Here is a 19,191-nt window from a genome sequence, read left to right on the forward strand (position 1 = left end):
CAAAGGTGGCGGAAAAACATTAGAAAGTTTTATTTTGCAAACAGACGGTTGGAACAAGCTAAGTGAGAAGGAGGCGGTGGAGGCCAAAGGCGTCAGTAGTTTCAATGCTTTATACGACAAAGAGTACTGGGAAGACGGGACACCACGAGCATAGCTCTCATTCTGTAACGGTAATTACACATAGGTAATTACACTTAGGTAATTACAGGAAGTCACTGACAGGTCAGCACTGATAGGTTGAGACACACACAAGGATGCAACCTCCACACCAGTTGCCTAACTCCTCTATGTACTGCTAGGTGAATAGAGGCATTAGGTGAAAGGAAAAGTGCTCAACTATTTTTATCCACCCGGGAATCGAACCAGGGAATCCTCGATTGTGAATCGAGACGAAACCAACTGTCCCTCAAGACTGGACCAATGAAAACTGAGATAGGTTTGGTATTTAGTTTATATATATATATATATATATATATATATATATATGTCGTACCTAATAGCCAGAACGCACTTCTCAGCCTACTATGCAAGGCCCGATTTGCCTAATAAGCCAAGTTTTCCTGAATTAATATATTTTCTCTAATTTTTTTCTTATGAAATGATAAAGCTACCCATTTCATTATGTATGAGGTGAATTTTTTTTTATTGGAGTTAAAATTAACGTATATATATGACCGAACCTAACCAACCCTACCTAACCTAACCTAACCTATCTTTATAGGTTAGGTTAGGTTAGGTAACCGAAAAAGTTAGGTTAGGTTAGGTTAGGCAGGTTAGGTAGTCGAAAAACAATTATTTCGTGAAAACTTGGCTTATTAGGCAAATCGGGCCTTGCATACTAGGCAGAGAAGTGCGTTCTGGCTACTAGGTACGACATATATATATATATATATATATATATATATATATATATATATATATATATATATATATATATATATATATATATATATATTGCAAATCGTCTTTGTTACCCAGTGACCTGCTCACATATACACTTTCTTCCAGCTCTCTAGAGAGCAACAGGTCAACCACTTCGTGACTTCGGTTGAGATAGAGAAAGTTTCCTCAGGTGTTTCCATCAGGAGTTCATCTCTCGCACAGTATAAACACGCCACCTGGTCTTCTTAAGGAGTACGTACTCTACAGGTGTGTAATGAGACTGGCCGAATGCTTATATATATATATATATATATATATATATATATATATATATATATATATATATATATATATATATATATATATATATATATATATATATATATATAGTTCAGCTGTGCAAGAACCCACTCAGAAGACTTTTAGTGTCTTTGATCCTCTTGATGATATCCTTCGGCACCAGCCACAAGTCTTAATGTCCCTGAACTTTCTGATAATGTTCATAGGAGTTCCTGAATCTGGTTCTTAGATCACTTAAAAAAATTGTAGTTCATTTGCTGTCTATTGTCAGTAAATTCTTCTTCTATACATCATCTAGTTGCCCCCTTCTACGTCACTTTCACCTGCCTGTTTAATCATTATTTTCACCCCGGCTGCCCTAGTCACTCTCACCTGCCTGTTTCAACGTCACTTTCACCCAGGCTGTTCCAGAGTGACCTTCACTCGGGCGCATCTGCCACCATAACGAGTTCCAACAGCAAGTGTCAATGGGTGATCCGAGCATCCTGTTGTTCCGAGCAGGAAATCGCCTGTTAATGGCCATCGACGAGGCTTTTGGAATGGGTAGTTATCCATTTATTGGTCAAACTCATCCACGTTTAACCCGAGCGACTATAAATATACCTGGCGCCGTCGAATAATGCAACTGTGGCTTGTTTGGGCCGTCAAACAAGCCACAGTTGCATTGTTTATGCGCAAAGAAAGAAAACTTACGGACCAGTTTTTGTTAAGTCCCACAACTGTGTGTGTGTGTGTATTCGCTTATTTGTACTCACCAATTTGTGCCTTCAGGATCGAGCTTGGTTCCTGCTATTTCCCAATCCTATAAACATTTTCATGTCATGAATGACGTTCGCTTCTACAATGTGCTCCTTTAGTTCATTCCATTTTCCCACTGTTCTTACATTAAAAGAAAACTTTCTAACATCTCTTTGACTCATCTGAGTCTCAGGCTTCCATACAATTCCGCTTTTTTCCTACTGGTATTCATTGTGAACATTTCCCCTTTCTTCACTTTGTCAATCCCCCTAAGTATTTTATACGTGTCTATCATGTCTCCCCTCTTTTTAGAGCGTCGTCTACGCCATATTAAAATAAATCAAATGATAATTGGGATATAGTACAAAGTACTCTTTGTACTATGGTACAAAGTACAACCAACCCGGAACTCTAATGAGTTCTCCGGAAATTCTGGTGGCCCTGAACCGGAGCCCAACCAGGGTATTACAGTCGACCCGTCTACAGTCTGACCCACGGTTCACACTCTTATGCCTCTCTCGGGTCGCTAGTCGGTTAAGACAAGCGTCTGGGACTCACCAGAATGCTAGTTCAAGTCACTCAAATGGCTTAAAATGATTTTCATATACATTATTTTATCTTCTTCAAAATGTATTAAAATCGTTCAGACCTAAACATAAGAAACTACTAAACAAAAAAAATAACTGTTTATCTGTAACTAAAAGGAAACTATGTAATTATTTTACGAGTATCTAAAAATACATAAGTAAACTCAAAGGAACTTTTCATTAACATAAAAAAAAATAAAATTGAAGTTTCTTTTCTGTCTATTAATCCTTTAATAGCAAAAAATATCAGCCTCGTTAATGACGAAGCAGAGTTGAAAATGATTTTACATCAGTTTCTTACTATATTTCTTTCAGAAAATGTAAATAACTTTACTCTGATTATTACTAAACATAAGCAATGTATATATAACATTAATAATTTTGTAACTAGCGTCAAAATTTTTTATTTGCTTAGCTAAACGAACTAGAGGGTTCAGTTCCTGAACCGATTATGTGCCTCTATAATCCTTTACACCACCGCCCACGGGATGGGTATGGGGTGCATAATAAAGAAAGAAATTGAATTGATCTTCAATTTATTACCTTTTACGAATTGGATGTACGTACAGCATTACAAAATTAAACAAGAGTTTCATGCAAACTCCATCCCACGAATATTTATTTAAAGGAAGTAAATTCTTGTATAAATAAATTCCTTGACGATACTTTTAAATAAGAAATTCAAAATCAGACAGGAAGGCTTCCTCAGGAGTGGAAACTTGACAACATCACACCAGTATAAAAAAATATACTTATAAAAACACGTCTAATCTTGTAACCGATCACCGAATCAGCCTAGCTTCGGTAGTTAGTAAACTCACAGACTAAAATAAAGACCAAACACTACAACTTTTAGAGAAGTCACCCCGTCGTAACCAACGATTCCCACATCACGAGTTTAGGAGAGAAAACGTTTATGTTAAATAAGCCTTCTTGAATTCTTTAAAAATATAGAAGTGTCCTCGCGGGTCCACTTCTATAGCTTGTGTGTACAATTATCTACCTCTTTGACAACAAACCTGGCATGACCTGGGCCGAGTTATGACAATACGAGGCCCTAAGGACTAAACAAGTAATAATAATAACAATAATTCATTGTGTTGCGGGACAGGCAGCCAGTTTCAGGGTTATATTAAGGGCTTCCCCAGAGTCGAATTACTGACCCCCTCCCCAGGATGCAACCCCCCACAACAAGCTGCCTAACTCCTGGGAATCTATTTATAGTTCAAGGTAGAATTAGGTATTATGCGATAAGAAACGCGCCTAACCATTTCTGTCTCGCCTGGAATTCTCGATTGAGTCGAGAACGAATCCGATTCGCGTCCCCTCAGCCTCGAGGGATTTTCTAACTGATCTATATTTGATAGATCTGTGGCCAAATTCACAAAAACACTTACGCAAACACTTACGAACCTGTACATCTTTTTTCAATCTTTGGCAGCTTTGTTTCCAGTTATTAAACAGTTAATGAGCTCCGAAGCACCAGGAGGCTGTTTATAACAATAACAACAATTGAATGGGAAGTTTTCATGCTTGTAAACGGTTTAATAAATGTAATCAAAGCCTTCAAAGATTTAGGAAAGATGTACACGTTCGTAAGTTCTTGCTTAAATGCTTTTCTGGTGTTGAGTCAGCTGACAAACTGACCAGTGTATTTCTTTTATAATTGTTATATAAATGGAATAAGTTGTAAAACGAAGACAATAGGCTATAAATTGAAAACGTGTAAAACATGATACTATTAATTTTCGGACGCGGGGCATTTTAAAATATTAAACTGTGCATACAAACTCATCTTTGATCCCTGAGCGTTATATTGTAAACAAAAAATAGAATGCGGTAAAGATATTCTGGTAAATTTGACTGTCAGGTAATTATTCCATCGAATGTTTATTTATTTAAACTGAAGTACCCTAACCCCCGTGCACCGAGCAGCTCGCAAAATTGACGTAATGTCCCGTGTACTATCCGCGGGGTCCTCGGTTAGGCTAGGCTAGATACGGACAATTAAGTGTATCAATTTAGTGACGTCGTGAACGCTCGAGAACACAGGTTGAGTGCACTTATCCTGGTTGCTCAGATTCTGACCCGCCGTGAGTCCACATTTACACTACTCACAATGGTTGGACGGGTGTTAAGCGATGCTGAGTAAGCGACTGAGCGCCGCTTGCCGCCACACTCTCAAACGAGGCCTCACAAGTACTGTGGTACGGAACACGTTCTAAAGCCAGCTAAGGTTGCCCCCGTAGACCTTGTGACAGTTGCCAGATTCCAGCTGTGTTGTATTCGCCAGAATAAGATATATAATCCACTTTTTTTCAGTGCTATAATTATATTAATAAGTTTGCATTTTTTGTGGGGCCACCTTTTATGGGCCCTGGTTTAGCCGCAACATGGCCCCCATGGACCACTGTAAATCCAGCACTGGAAAAAACTCTATAATACCTGTGTACTTAAGGCTCTAAGCATGTGTTTATTTTGCTTAACAAAGTTGGTCATGACTTGTTCCTCCACACAAGTCCTCCCTACCCCCCACCCCCGCCCTCACGCAGGACTTTTTCTACACCTGAAAAAGACTTCTCACACACCTGAGCCCTCGTAACACCCCCCCCCCCACCCTGTCCTCACACTCAGGACTCCCCACACCCCCACGGCTGATAAACACTAATATAGAAATTGAAATTGACATAAGTTTTTTGAGGTAAAATACACACAAAGGGATGAGGTAGCTCAAGCTATTCTCACCCCGTTCAGTACATCGTGTTAATACATACATATAAACACATCACAAACAATAATCATATTACCAAACATTCTGAGAGATAAACATATAAATTTCCTCCTTTACACAAGTAACTAATATAGAAAAATATGTAGTTTATTGAGTTAATTAATTGACTGAGGACTGAGTTAATTAGTCCTGGGATTAGTTTATTTAGGATTGAATTTAATCCTGGGATTAGTTTTTTTTCAAGAACTGCATAAACATTACCGGTAATACCTTATACTATGCAGTATAAACATTTGCTGATGGAAGTACAGAGCCAGCCACAACACCAACAGAGGTTGCAACCTCGTACGGAACCATTACATCAGCAAACGAAGCTGATGTGATGGTGCCATGCCAGGTTACAGTGCCATGGTTTATCACAACTTCAACGAATGGCACCGCGAGTAGCCACAGGTGCCACGGACTGACAACTGAAGACAATGGCACCGTGAGTAGTGACAGTGCCAAGGCTCTGAGAAGTGAAGACAATGACACGATGTGTGACGTCAGGATGCCAGAGTGCCAGGGCTTCACCCAGCCGTAGAGTGCAGTGGGTGGTCGTTGCGAAAGAAGAAAGGGCCTAAATCTTTGCTATCGAGAGTGCCAACCCTAAAACTCAGAGCATTATCAAGAGATTCTTAATGTTATGTTTTTGTGCTATTAAATCTCACCTAGTTTTGCAGGAAAAAAAAAATATCCGACCTTATCAGTTCTTGCATTAGAATGTTGCAACGTCACCTCTGCATGCAGGAGAAAGTCGCAACGTCACTACCTCTATCATGAGAAAGTTAGCTCTTTTCTTAAGTATCCATTCAAAGCTTTTTAAATTACTTCCTAACAACTTGGATGTGTCTCAAAGGAAGAGTTACCTAATGATATATCTGCCCTCCATATATGACTAGTGCTCTTTACACGCTATAGGTCAAGACATAGACGGACCTCTAGGCTCCGCTCCTTGTTTAATGTATCCCCTTCCTGGCCCTGAATTCCTATTTCGGGATCTTCGGGAGTAGAGTTGGTATGTATGACAGTTAAATGGTTGTTATCTTGAGGTTATCTTGAGATGATTTCGGGGCTTTTTAAGTGTCCCCGCGGCCCGGTCCTCGACCAGGCCTCCACCCCCAGGAAGCAGCCCGTGACAGCTGACTAACACCCAGGTACCTAATTTACTGCTAGGTAACAGGGGCATAGGGTGAAAGAAACTCTGCCCATTGTTTCTCGCCGGCAATCTGTTGATTGCTGGTCTTGATTTTTTGATGTGTAGCGCTTCGCTGATGTCCGGTCACCTGTTGTTATACCTGTCGATACCTGTTATACCTGTAACAGTCGCGGAAAGGAATGGAGGCTTTCATACTGCAATCTACACTAAGTAATCGAACATAGGAATGTGCCTTAATGCTATCAGTGACTGCCCGGATAGGTACAAGCGGAGTGTTGTCAACGCCTACGTCGACCGAGTTCTCACTCAGAGCTCTGGTTGGAAGCAGGTCGACGAGGAACTCTGTAGAGTAAGGCAGATCCTAGTAAATAATGGCTTCTCTAACCTATATAGAGAGCTATAATACAGCACTGAGAGCTATAATACAGCACCGGTAAGCATAATACAGCACCGGTAAGCATAATACAGCACTGAGAGCTATAATACAGCACTGAGAGCTATAATACAGCACCGGTAAGCATAATAGAGCACCGGTAAGCATAATACAGCACTGAGAGCTATAATACAGCACTGAGAGCTATAATACAGCACTGAGAGCTATAATACAGCACTGAGAGCTATAATACAGCACTGAGAGCTATAATACAGCACCGGTAAGCATAATACAGCACCGGTAAGCATAATACAGCACTGAGAGCTATAATACAGCACTGAGAGCTATAATACAGCACTGAGAGCTATAATACAGCACTGAGAGCTATAATACAGCACTGAGAGCTATAATACAGCACCAATAATTATAACAGAGCAACAAGAAGGCCACAAAGCCATGAATTATAACTCATCAGGGCTATACCTAAAAATATTTTGCAAAGCAAAAATAAAAATTCCTGCGCCTAAAATGGAAGGTACAGCGAGAGGCACATATTAGAGCGTGTAGTTAACACGTCGGTTTAGTGACGATGTGCTCGAGAGGCAAACCTAATTAACCGGAGCCGATACTCATTACAGTCCTCTAAACAAACATCAGTTCTAAGGGGGGTTTTAATTGACCTAAACCACCATTTTGTTTACGCTTTGGTCGATTGGTTAAACTATTTAGTGCGTTCAGTAAGTGGACGGGTTGCGGGGGGGGGGGGGGGTTGGGAGAAGCGGGTAAGACTGGATCTGAAAAAAACTGTAACAAGAGTTATAAAAAAAAAAAAAAAAAAAAATACAGGGTCCAAAAAATAAAAGCAGGATGTTGTCGCTGGCAAGGACTATCCCGGAATGTTTTGCAGTAGAGCAAAAAGTGGTCAAACTTAATGGAGCGTTCCTTAAGTGCCGCCCATGTCCTTGTTTCCCTTGACTAGGCTGCCTCCTAGTCCACACACTCTCACAGGAACTCATCAGCTCCGATATATATATATATATTACCACCGACAGTGAAGAAAAACAAAAACATAAGAAATATTGAGAAAATTCGTGTTAGAATTATTAATCTTACATTTTCGGTCATATTCAACAAAATATGTTTACAAGAAAGACTGCTACCAAAATATATATATATATATATATATATATATATATATATATATATATATATATATATATATATATATATATATATATATATATATATATATGTATAAAACCTAAAAAGGGTACCACCTCTGGTGTAAGTGTAGGGACCCATAGCCTCGGAGAATAAAATAAAGAGCACTCAGAGAAGACCTTGTGGATCCTCACTGAACACTTTGATATTTTCTTCTCCTACCACCCCTATTCTTTTTGTATGTGTGTATATTTATCTAACTTTATTTTAAAATTTCATTACACAAAAAAGGGTTACAACATTGGTTACATGCAGGGTACAAGGCTACTTGTCACAGGTTGTAGAGCTCCTCCAGCTCCTCAGATGGCGGGCAGGAATCATGGATGCAGTGAGCATTTCCTCTCTGGATCGCCACACTAAGGCGCTGAAAGAGAAACCTGGCGGCTCTAGGGTCTTTAGTGGTTTCAATTAGCTTGGACCCTAGCTCCTTCAAAAAACTAGCAGCACTTTTACCCCAGGCACCAAGTGTCTCTGAGACAATGGGGACAAAATTGTAGTGGTGCTCAAGGTCTCTGTATTTACACGACTTGGCTGCTTCCCGGTGATTGGCAGCACCTCCTGCCTGTGCAGCACTGAAGTCAACATTTGTGTTGGCTAAAGTTGAAACGCAAGTGTAGTCCCACACCAACTGTCTACCATTCTTCCAGGGGTTCACCGTGATCCCGTCTGGGGAACTGACAGGCTCATCAGAGTAGCGGGGCATTAAGTAATGGGGCTCTCTCTCAGCTGGACAACCGGCTGTGATAAGGTTTCTCTTAATAATGTCGTTAACCTCGCCGTGTCTTGCATGCCATCTTCCTGTCCTTTGGCAGAGAAGGCCATGCCGTCCGTACCTGTCGGCCACTGCCTCGCCGCAAATACACCTGTATTCGGTGTGGATTAGGGCAGCGAGGCGGAGAGCCACAGCAATTCGGAGGGCCTGCGGTGTGAGACGAGTGCCGGTTGCTGACATTGGGGCTTCTAATAGGAAGTCACCTACATGGGGAGCTGCTTCAGCTCTAAGTCGGTCAATGTCATGTGGTGTTGTCGCAGCTTCTAGCAATGTCGCAGCTTCTTGGTCAACAATGGGGCGATCCCGGCTTCAGAAGGCGGTGGTTGGGGTGCTGGTCCTGCAAGAGAGACCCATTTGGTGGTGCAGTCTGTAAAGCTGGGATTATGTACCCCTGCCTGTTAACCTAGGTGCTCAGGTAGGATTCCCTTCGCCAAGTTGTCAGACGCCACTGAAGAGGACAGGAACGCTGGTACAGCAATTTGTGTTGCTGTGCAAACGCCAAGGCCCCCGAGTGTGACAGGAAGGGAGGCCTGTTTCCACTGTGAGTCGCTGAGAGAAAGGTTGAGGGCTTTTTCTAGCATTGATTTCAGCAAGCTGTCATACTCTTCTAATTTAATATTTTTAAAAGATGGCGAACATTTAAGTAGGTCAGCCTGGGAAGGGACAAGCATCTGGTGATGAGGTAAAGTGCATCATGAGCATCAATGTCTTCAATCCTCTCGTTCATTCTCTTCAGGTCAGTGATCTTCTTACCAAGGACTTCGTCAATGGCATTCCCTCCAAGAGGAGCACCTAGGAGTGTGCTGTCCTCAGGGTTGGTTATATGAATATCAGGCAAAACAACCTTTATTTGCTCTATTATGTGCTGGTTGGTGGAGTTTATTTCGCACTTGGAAGGGTTCAGGGTGAGGCCTAGGCTTGCTCCTTGCTCCTGAATTATTCTTATGTCGTCCAAGAGTGAGGCTGGGGAGCCGGCTAGAGTACCATCGTCCAAAAACCAAATGTTGAGCTCACTGGACAGGTTATCGGTGACTTCCTTGATAACTAGGCAGAAAAGAAAAGGAGCAAGGGGGTCACCCTGTTGGACACCTTCTTGTGATTCAATTTCATGTTCCCCGAATAACAGAGTTAGATTCTTGCTGTAACATGAGTTTACAAACGGGTAGAGGGAACGAAAAAGGCGATGAACCGCACTGAATACTGCATCCCTTCTTAGCAGATTGAAGGCATTTTTGAAATTCAGTTTTATCAGTGTTTTTTTCATCCGTAATGTTGGTAATGTAGACTCTAGCTGCATGAACCACTGCCTCACACCCTTGGGGAATGCCAGACCCAAGCTGTTTTGGCTTCAGCATGTCTGCTACTGCCTGGCTAACTGTTCTAGCAGAAGCCTTAGTGACGAGGCGCCGGAGTGAATGGCCCACAGCAATCGGTCTGATTCCTCTATCCTTTTTCCTCAGCGCATAGAGGGTAGAGTAAAAAAAAGAGAGGCCGTATGGTCTCTGGTATGTTGCCAGCTAGACATGTTGGAGAATCTAGTTAGTTCCACCAGGAGGCCCTGTGCAATGTGTCCCAGTGCAGGGTTGAGCATTTGTTTGATGTGGTTATGTCTTAGTCCTGTGAACCCGCCTGCCGATCCTGGTGGGAAGAATAAAGCTGCTTTATGCACCATGGATTCGACCACACACAGGGGGTTCAGCTCTGGTGACACTGACTAGTGGAACACTGTCGTCACGAGGAGCTCTGGGTGGGTGTTTTTCTCTCAGGGCTTGTGCTGTATTGGCATCCCTGGTGGCAACTGTGTCCTCACTGGTGATGACTCTGATCGCTCCGACTATGTTGCCTTCTTCTATTATGTATAAATATATATATATATATATATATATATATATATATATATATATATATATATATATATATATATATATATATATATGTCGTACCTAGTAGCCAGAACGCACTTCTCAGCCTACTTTGCACGACCCGATTTGCCTAATAAGCCAAGTTTTCATGAATTAATTGTTTTTCGACTACCTAACCTACCTAACCTAACCTAAACTAACTTTTTAGGCTACCTAACCTAACCTACCCTATAAAGATAGGTTAGGTTAGGTTAGGTAGGGTTGGTTAGGTTCGGTCATATATCTACGTTAATTTTAACTCCAATGAAAAAAAATTGACCTCATACATAATGAAATGGGTAGCTTTATCATTTCATAAGACAAAAATTAGAGAAAATATATTAATTCAGGAAAACTTGGCTTTTTAGGCAAATCGGGCCTTGCATAGTTGGGTGAGAAGTGCGTTCTGGCTACTAGGTACGACATATATATATATATATATATATATATATATATATATATATATATATATATATTCTATTATATTTTTTCAGTTCTCGGACTATTTTCAGTTCTATCGTGTACTTGTTGCTTCGTCAGAAAAAAAACAAACTCTATTTGGTTATTGAACGACCTTAAATTAAAATGACAATCTCAATGCAGGCTCTAGCAATTGATTTCAGCTATACAGTATATGTTGTTGTTGTTGTTAAAGATTCGCTACCTGGAACAAAGTTCCAAGTAGCACAGGCTACGGTGAGCCCGTATGAGGTCTGTATATATATATACAGCATATAATTTTGTGAGCAAATAATGCGTTGAGACTGAGGACGCACCTCAACTCCACTCCCAGGCATAAAGGTGCTAAATACCATTCCCTCTAATGGTCATTCCTATAATAGATATTCAAGACAAGGAAGAATAAGAGACACGTGGTAATGACACACACATACACACGCACACACAAGACACGGGTGACAAATATACAAGACACGGATGGTAAACATAAATAAATGACACGGAATATGACACACACACACACACACATTGTACGCTTGACACAAGCGGTGCAAGCACAGCACCTCCTACTGCTCCAACAGCACTCGCTACACTGGACGTTGAAGAGGCCCCTCGGGTCCCCTCGCCAAGGGGCCAGCAGGAACACCTTGCAGTAGCGGGAACAAGAGAGGTAGAGAGCCAAATTAGCAGCAAGTTGGCCTGGAATACATTGTACCAGGTTGGTAATCGGGGAGAAACTAGAGGAAACCTCAGCCGGTTTGTCCTCAGACCTGCTAGACCTGTGTTGAATGTTCACATCACCAACAGGACATCACCAACAGGGCAACACCAACACAACACAACACCAACAATAAGACAACACCAACAAATGGGAATGTGACAAAGGCTGTGGGACCTGACGGAATCTCCCCATGGATACTAAAGGAAAGTGCAGAAGCATTAAGTGTGCCACTCTCTATGGTGTATAACAGGTCACTGGAAACAGGAGACCTACCAGAAAGTTGAAAGACAGCTAACGTAGTCCCAATATACAAGAAGGGTGATAGGCAAGAGGCACTGAACTACAGGCCAGTTTCCCTAACTTGTATACCATGCAAGGTGATGGAGAAGATCGTGAGGAAAAGGCTCGTAGAGCATCTGGAGGGAAATAGCTTTGTAACGCACCACCAACATGGGTTCAGAGATGGTAAATCGTGCCTCATAGGTTTAATAGAATTCTATGACCAGGCAACAAAAATTAGGCAGGAAAGAGAAGGGTGGGCAGACTGCATTTTCCTGAACTGTCAGAAAGCCTTTGACACAGTACCCCATCAAAGGCTGTTAAAAAAGTTGGAGCAACAGGCAGGAGTAAAAGGGAAGGTGCTCCAGTGGATAAAGGAGTACTTAAGCAACGGGAAACAGCGAGTAACTGTGAGGGGGAGACATCAGAGTGGCGAGATGTCACCAGCGAAGTCCCACAGGGCTCTGTACTTGGACCCATCCTGTTTCTGATATATGTAAACGATCTTCCGGAGGGTATAGACTCGTTTCTCTCAATGTTTGCTGATGATGCAAAAATTATGAGAAGAATCAAGACAGATGAAGATAGACAGAGACTACAGGATGACCTAGACAAACTGGAGGAATGGTCTAGAAAATGGCTGCTAAAGTTCAACTCAGGAAAGTATAAAGTAATGAAATTAGGCGAAGGGAGCAAGAGTCTAAACACAAGGTACCATCTGGGAGGTGAAATTCTGCAAGAGTCAAATAGAGAGAAAGATCTGGGGGTTGATATCACACCGAACCTGTCCCCAGAGGCCCACATCAAAAGAATATCATCAGCGGCATATGCTAGGTTGGTCAACATAAGAACTGCCTTTAGAAACATGTGTAAGGAATCGTTCAGGACCCTGTATACCACTTATGTCAGACCAATCCTGGAATATGCAGCTCCAGCCTGGAGTTCATACCTAGTTAAACACAAAACAAAGTTAGAGAAGAGTCAGCGGTATGCCACCAGGCTCGTCCCGGAACTGAGAGGAATGAGCTACAAGGAAAGCCTAAAGGAGTTGAACCTCACGTCCCTGGAAAACAGAAGAGTAGGGGAGACATGATAACCACCTACAAAATTCTCAGGGGAATTGACAGGGTAGACAAAGACACACTTCAGCACGGGTGGAACACGAACACGGGGACACAGGTAGAAACTTAGTACCCAGATGAGCCACAGAGACGTTAGAAAGAAATTTTTAGTGTCAGAGTAGTAAATAAATGGAATGCATTAGGCAGTGATGTGGTGGAGGCTGACTCCATACACAGTTTCAAATGTAGATATGATAGAGCCCAGTAGGCTCAGGAATCTGTACACCGGTTGATTGACGGTTGAGAGGCGGGACCAAAGAGCCAAAGCTCAACCCCCGCAAACACAAGTAAGTGAGTAACAACACCAACAACAAGACATCACCAGCGGCGAGATCAAGACTAAAAATAATAGTATAAGAGTTTTTCTTACCTATTTTTCAAGTTTTTGTGAAGGAGGGATGGACGCCCTGAAAAGGATATGCAGTTGTTGTTATTAATATAAAAATGTCTGCACATCCAAGCAAATTATCAAAATTTAAGTGTTTGTAACACACAGTTTTACCTGTTAATATATATGCACTACATGCTGTATTCCCGTTTTCTTTTAGTTGGTTTTCAAGTACAGTGCACTACGTTCTGAACGCTCGCAAGGACATTGTTTTCTCTGCCCTTTGTGGAAGTCACGCTTAGCCTGAAGATATCGTTTTTTTTTTGTTTTGTTTTTGTCCTTGCTATATTGTTCGGGTTTTTGTGGTGGGTCGAGGTGGTTCTTGGCTTTAGCGCATCGTTCTGAGGTCTCAGAAGTGCGTTTCTCGTGTTAGTCTTCAGCGGCCCTTCACCTGGAGAGCGCCTCCTGGTTTTGAAGTCTGTTCCAGCCGCTCAACTTGCTGCAGTCAGCCACTTAAGTGGTAAGTAGTGGTGAGCGCTCTACTCCTGCCTGCTACCACCAACGCCCTGGGTGGTAGCGGCTATAAAAGTATAAATAACTGCTGTTGAAATAACTTCCCCCCCCCCCTTCTAACTTAAGCTGTACTGTGACAGTTCCTTTGCATTTTGAAATTGCCGCTGCTTAGTTCCCTATATCGTCAACCGGCTTCGGCGGGCATACGCTCACCTGAAGCCAGATTCACGACAGCAGTTACGCAAACACTTACGAACCTGTACATCTTTTCTCAATCTTTGGCGGCTTTGTTTACAATTATTAAACAGTTAATGAGCTCCAAAACACCAGGAGGCTGTTTATAACAATAGCAACAGTTGATTGGAAAGTTTTCATGCTTGTAAACTGTTTAATAAATGTAACCAAAGCCGTCAAAGATTGAGGAAAGATGTACACGTTCGTAAGTACTTGCGTAATTGCTGCGTGAATCTGGCACCTGGCTCCCAGAAACCTGACCACACTCTTGTATGACTGATGGGAATATGACGAGAGGCAAAAAAGCTTTAGAGAAGGAATGTTTGCGATAAATTTATTCACGATAAAACGGGGAATACGAGGCAAGGAAAAGAGGAATGATGTAAAGAATAAATGTGAGGAATTAGAACAATAGACGATTAAGAACGAGGTAAATGAATTTACTGTTAATGAACGGGGAGTGACAGAGGTGATGATTTTCCATACTTATGTTACTCCCATTAGGCTACACACTGGAGGGCCCCGGATGTTGTTTAAGATTCGCTTCTTGGAACAAAAAGTTCCAAGTAGCACGGGCTATGGTGAGCCCGTAGAAGAGGCCGCGGAGTGCAAAGGTCCTTAATAAATCTGAAAAACGTGAGTCGATATGGTTTGGTGGCGGTGAAGTGAAGCTTCATAATTCAATCTTAGAGAAAGATTGGCTAATCCCCCCAAAATTCCGGGTCTTGGTAATAGTTTGTGATGGCTCACAATCACATTAATCTCTCAATTGGTGTTCGATCTTGATAATCCCTTAGAAGCATACGCGTATATTACAGGTAAGTAGATCGATAGTTTCGCTTCTTGCGGGTCGGCGTTCAATCCCCGACCGTCCATCCACGTGGTTGAGGCACCATTCCTTCCCTCCGTCCTATCGCAAATTCTTATCCTCATATCCCTCCAAGTGCTATATATATATATATATATATATATATATATATATATATATATATATATATATATATATATATATATATATATATATATATATATATATATATATATATATATATATATATGTCCTCAGTCATATTGGCCACTGTTTCATATTGGCGCAGTGACCGTGCCACTGTGTCATATTGGCGCAGTGACCGGGCCACTGTGTCATATTGGTGCAGTGACCGGGCCACTGTGTCATATTGGCGCAGTGACCGGGCCACTGTGTCATATTGGCGCAGTGACCGTGCCACTGTGTCATATTGGCGCAGTGACCGGGCCACTGTGTCATATTGGTGCAGTGACCGGGCCACTGTGTCATATTGGTGCAGTGACCGTGCCACTGTGTCATATTAGCGCAATTTATAATTTTAAAAATACAAGAGTTGATGGTGAAATTTGACTTGACGCGTTTAGTGACTTTCATAAAAATGATTGTTACAAAAGACAGACGTATCTACACTTCAGAATCAGCAGGTCATAACCAGTGGGGAGTACCCACGGCTGAGTGGACAGCGTTCGGGTTTCGTAATCCTAAGGTTCCGGGTTCGATCCCCGGTGGAAGCGGAAACAAATGGGTATAGTTTCTTTCACCTTGATGCACCTGTTTACGTAGCAGTAAATAGGTACCAGGGCGTTAGACAGGTGCTACGGGCTGCTTCCTGGGGGATGTGTAACGAAAAAGGAGGCCTGGTCGAGGACCGGGCCGCGGGGACGCTAAGACCCGAAATCCTCTTAAGATAACATTGCTGAGTCACGAGACACCAAGCATGATAACAGAACATTCAATCAGGAGATAAGAGTTCTAACTCTAGCTACGTAAATAATACTTTTAATAACAGGAGAATATAAACTAATTTATGAAACATAACAAAATATTATAACAATTATCATAACAATTATCGCCATTCTAACTTGTGAAAGAATGGAAAAGAACATAGTTACTTTAAGAATATGCAGAATACAACCCATAAACACCTGTAGGATTGAGATGTGTGTACTCACTCACCTATTTATGCTTGCGGGGGTTGAGCTTTGGCTCTTTGGTCCCGCCTCTCAACTATCAATCAACTGGTGTGTGTGTGTGTGTGTGTGTGTGTGTGTGTGTGTCTGTCACACAGTGGTGATGGACACACAGGTGATACACCACTGCACTACTTAAGATCTACACATATGACTCAGCGCAGCGATCTGCCACATATAAAACGGACACAATACACTGATTAAGGTCAGTTTTAGTGATACTGTAGCGATCAGATCCAGGATTACCCAACCATTTATGCATCCACTTGCGAAACCTTTGCATCTTCCGTTAATCATGGCGGCTTTAAGTACATATATTAAACAGTTTATGATTTTCAGAACTTCACAACTCAAGGTTATTATTATTATTCAACCTGGTAATGCTTCGCAACTCATAAACTGTTTAATTAATGTTAGCAAAGCCACCGTGATTTATAAAAGATGTAGAGGTTTCGAACACGATCAATACACAGTTCGATCATGCGCTTCATACCCTCCCTCTAAATCTGTTTACAAACAGCGATACGAAAGCATTGTTCCAATATTGTTTTACAAGTTTATTTTTTTAATCCCCCCCTAAATTAAAACAGGAGATTTTAAATGTTGTTGTTTAAGATTCGCTACCTAGAACGAAAAGTTCCAAGTAGCACTGGCTATGGTGAGCCCGTAGTTAGAGATTTCAAATATATACATACCAATGCTAATATGGCTGGACACTCTCAGGCTTGCTGCACCTACACTTCAGAAATGTTCGTGTATAATGCAACTGGGCAGTTAGGCACTGGGCACTGGGCACTGCCAAGTTTGGTGTACTGGAGCTGCACTTCACTATCATTCGTTCACTGACGCAGTGAGCTGTAATTTACATTGAGTAAACAAATTTCCTCGTTTGCTTGGGTGGCGTCTATTTTCACAGAGAATGACAGCAGAAACTATTCTCACAGCGAGCCACAGCCGTATCTGTTATAGAGAGCGACATCAGTATCTATTCTCACAGAGAAAGACATCAGTATCTTCTCTCACAGAGAACGACAGCAGTATCTGTTATAGAGAGCGATATCAGTATCTATTCTCACAGAGAAAGACAGCAGTATCTACTCTCACAGAAAACGACAGCAGTATCTACTCTCACAGAGAACGACAGGGGTGTCTGTTCAAGACAAGAGCTGGCTGAACACTCTCCTGGAAGCCTGTTCATACCTCAAAGTGCTCAACGCCACTGATCGCTCTTTCCCCCGAAGGCCACAGCCAGTGTTCGTATTATTCTTGTGCTCTTTTAAGATTCCGGTTTACTTCAAGCCTGAATTTGGGGTCATTCAGTTGCATTGTTGAAAGAAAACGAGTCCGGGGTGAAAGTATGCTTGCATAGAGCGACTGCGGGGGGCGGACCTCATTACCAGCAACAGGAAAACTGGCCATTCACACAGGTTGTTAGCCATTCACGTTTCTTTATCTCAAACGTTTCGGAATTCCGATTATTCCTTCGCCCACCCACTTGGACTGGGCGGTAGAGCGACGGTCTCGCATCTTGCAGGTCGGCGTTCAATCCCCCTACCGTCCACAAGTGGTTGGGCACTATTCCTCTTCCTTCTTTCCCTCCCTTCCCCCCCGTCCCATTCTAAACCCTCATCCCCCCTTCCAAGTGCTATATAGTAGCAAAGACTTAGTGATTTCCGTTGATAATTACCTTCAGCGGACAGTTGCAAGTTATTCTATGTATTTGTATCGTGGAACGTTAACCGGACGTCAGGGTGCTCAAACGATGTGGGTAGAACAATAAATGAACGTTGAACGTTGATGATGCTACGTTGATCATACCCAGTAGTAGTAGGCGTCCACCAGTCTCAGGAGACTATGGAGTTGCGCTCTGGTTGTCGGTCTGGAGTGGCCTCTCCAGGGCGCAAAGCCTGGGTAGGTTGATATGGAGGAGAAGCTGTCACCCATGCAGCAGGTACCCCTCACCCCCCCCCCCCCCCCCTCCCTCTCCACGGCGCCGAAAGTCTCCAATGGAAAGGCAAACACCAATACGATTGTTTCCCGCGCCGTCGCAGGAGCTGTCTGAACGAGGAACGTTCAAGTTACGTTCCTCTTGGATATTGCTCCCACTGGTTTGCATCAATTAAGTTAACGCTGATCGTACGTCAGTTTAACGTTACTCTAGCACCTGTTGCCTGCTGGCACGTGTTGCCTGCTGGCACGTGTTGCCTGCTGGCACGGGTTGCCTGCTGGCACGGGTTGCCTGCTGGCACGTGTTACCTGCTGGCACGGGTTGCCTGCTGGCACGTGTTGCCTGCTGGCACGTGTTGCCTGCTGGCACGTGTTGCCTGCTGGCACGGGTTGCCTGCTGGCACGTGTTGCCTGCTGGCACGGGTTGCCTGCTGGCACGTGTTGCCTGCTGGCACGGGTTGCCTGCTGGCACGGGTTGCCTGCTGGCACGGGTTGCCTGCTGGCACGGGTTGCCTGCTGGCACGGGTTGCCTGCTGGCACGGGTTGCCTGCTGGCCCGTTTCCATTACCTGATTTCCTAATGGGTGGTCCAGTCACAATTTGAAACGGCTATATTCCTTGCCAAGAATTTTGAATGGGGAGGTAGATAAACAGATGAAAGGCGGTAGGAGAGTAGATAAAAATGGGTAGATGATAAATGAAAGGGGGAAGGTGAATTAATTACAAGTGGCAGATGAAAAGGGGGTTGATGAGCGGAGGGAAGACGAATAAATGAAAAAAATGGGGGGTTGATGATCTATGCCGAGTCACTATAGAACAAAATATATAGTTTAGGCTACAGGAGCCCGAGTTGTATCCGGCCGACCGCGGGACTTCAAGCTACGTATGA

At 42.7% G+C, this 19,191-nt stretch overlaps 1 protein-coding gene across 6 annotated transcripts in view; it reads right to left on the reverse strand.

Annotated features, from left to right (window-relative positions):
- LOC123764749 (very long chain fatty acid elongase 7) overlaps positions 1–19,191 on the reverse strand; it is a 142,451-nt gene that overhangs the window by 32,547 nt on the left and 90,713 nt on the right. Inside the window, exon 1 of one of the 6 annotated variants that reach the window (XM_045752846.2) lies at positions 17,052–17,206. The exons of 3 other annotated variants lie outside the window; for them this stretch is intronic. The gene's annotated coding sequence lies outside the window, so the exon portion shown is untranslated. Of the gene's footprint in view, positions 1–4,625; positions 4,712–13,653; positions 13,675–17,051; positions 17,207–19,191 lie in introns of those variants that run through there. 2 more of the 6 variants (XM_069302571.1, XM_045752847.1) reach the window with 2 other exon arrangements.

Source organism: Procambarus clarkii, chromosome 48, assembly GCF_040958095.1.
Source record: "Procambarus clarkii isolate CNS0578487 chromosome 48, FALCON_Pclarkii_2.0, whole genome shotgun sequence".
Lineage (NCBI taxonomy): Eukaryota > Metazoa > Arthropoda > Malacostraca > Decapoda > Cambaridae > Procambarus > Procambarus clarkii.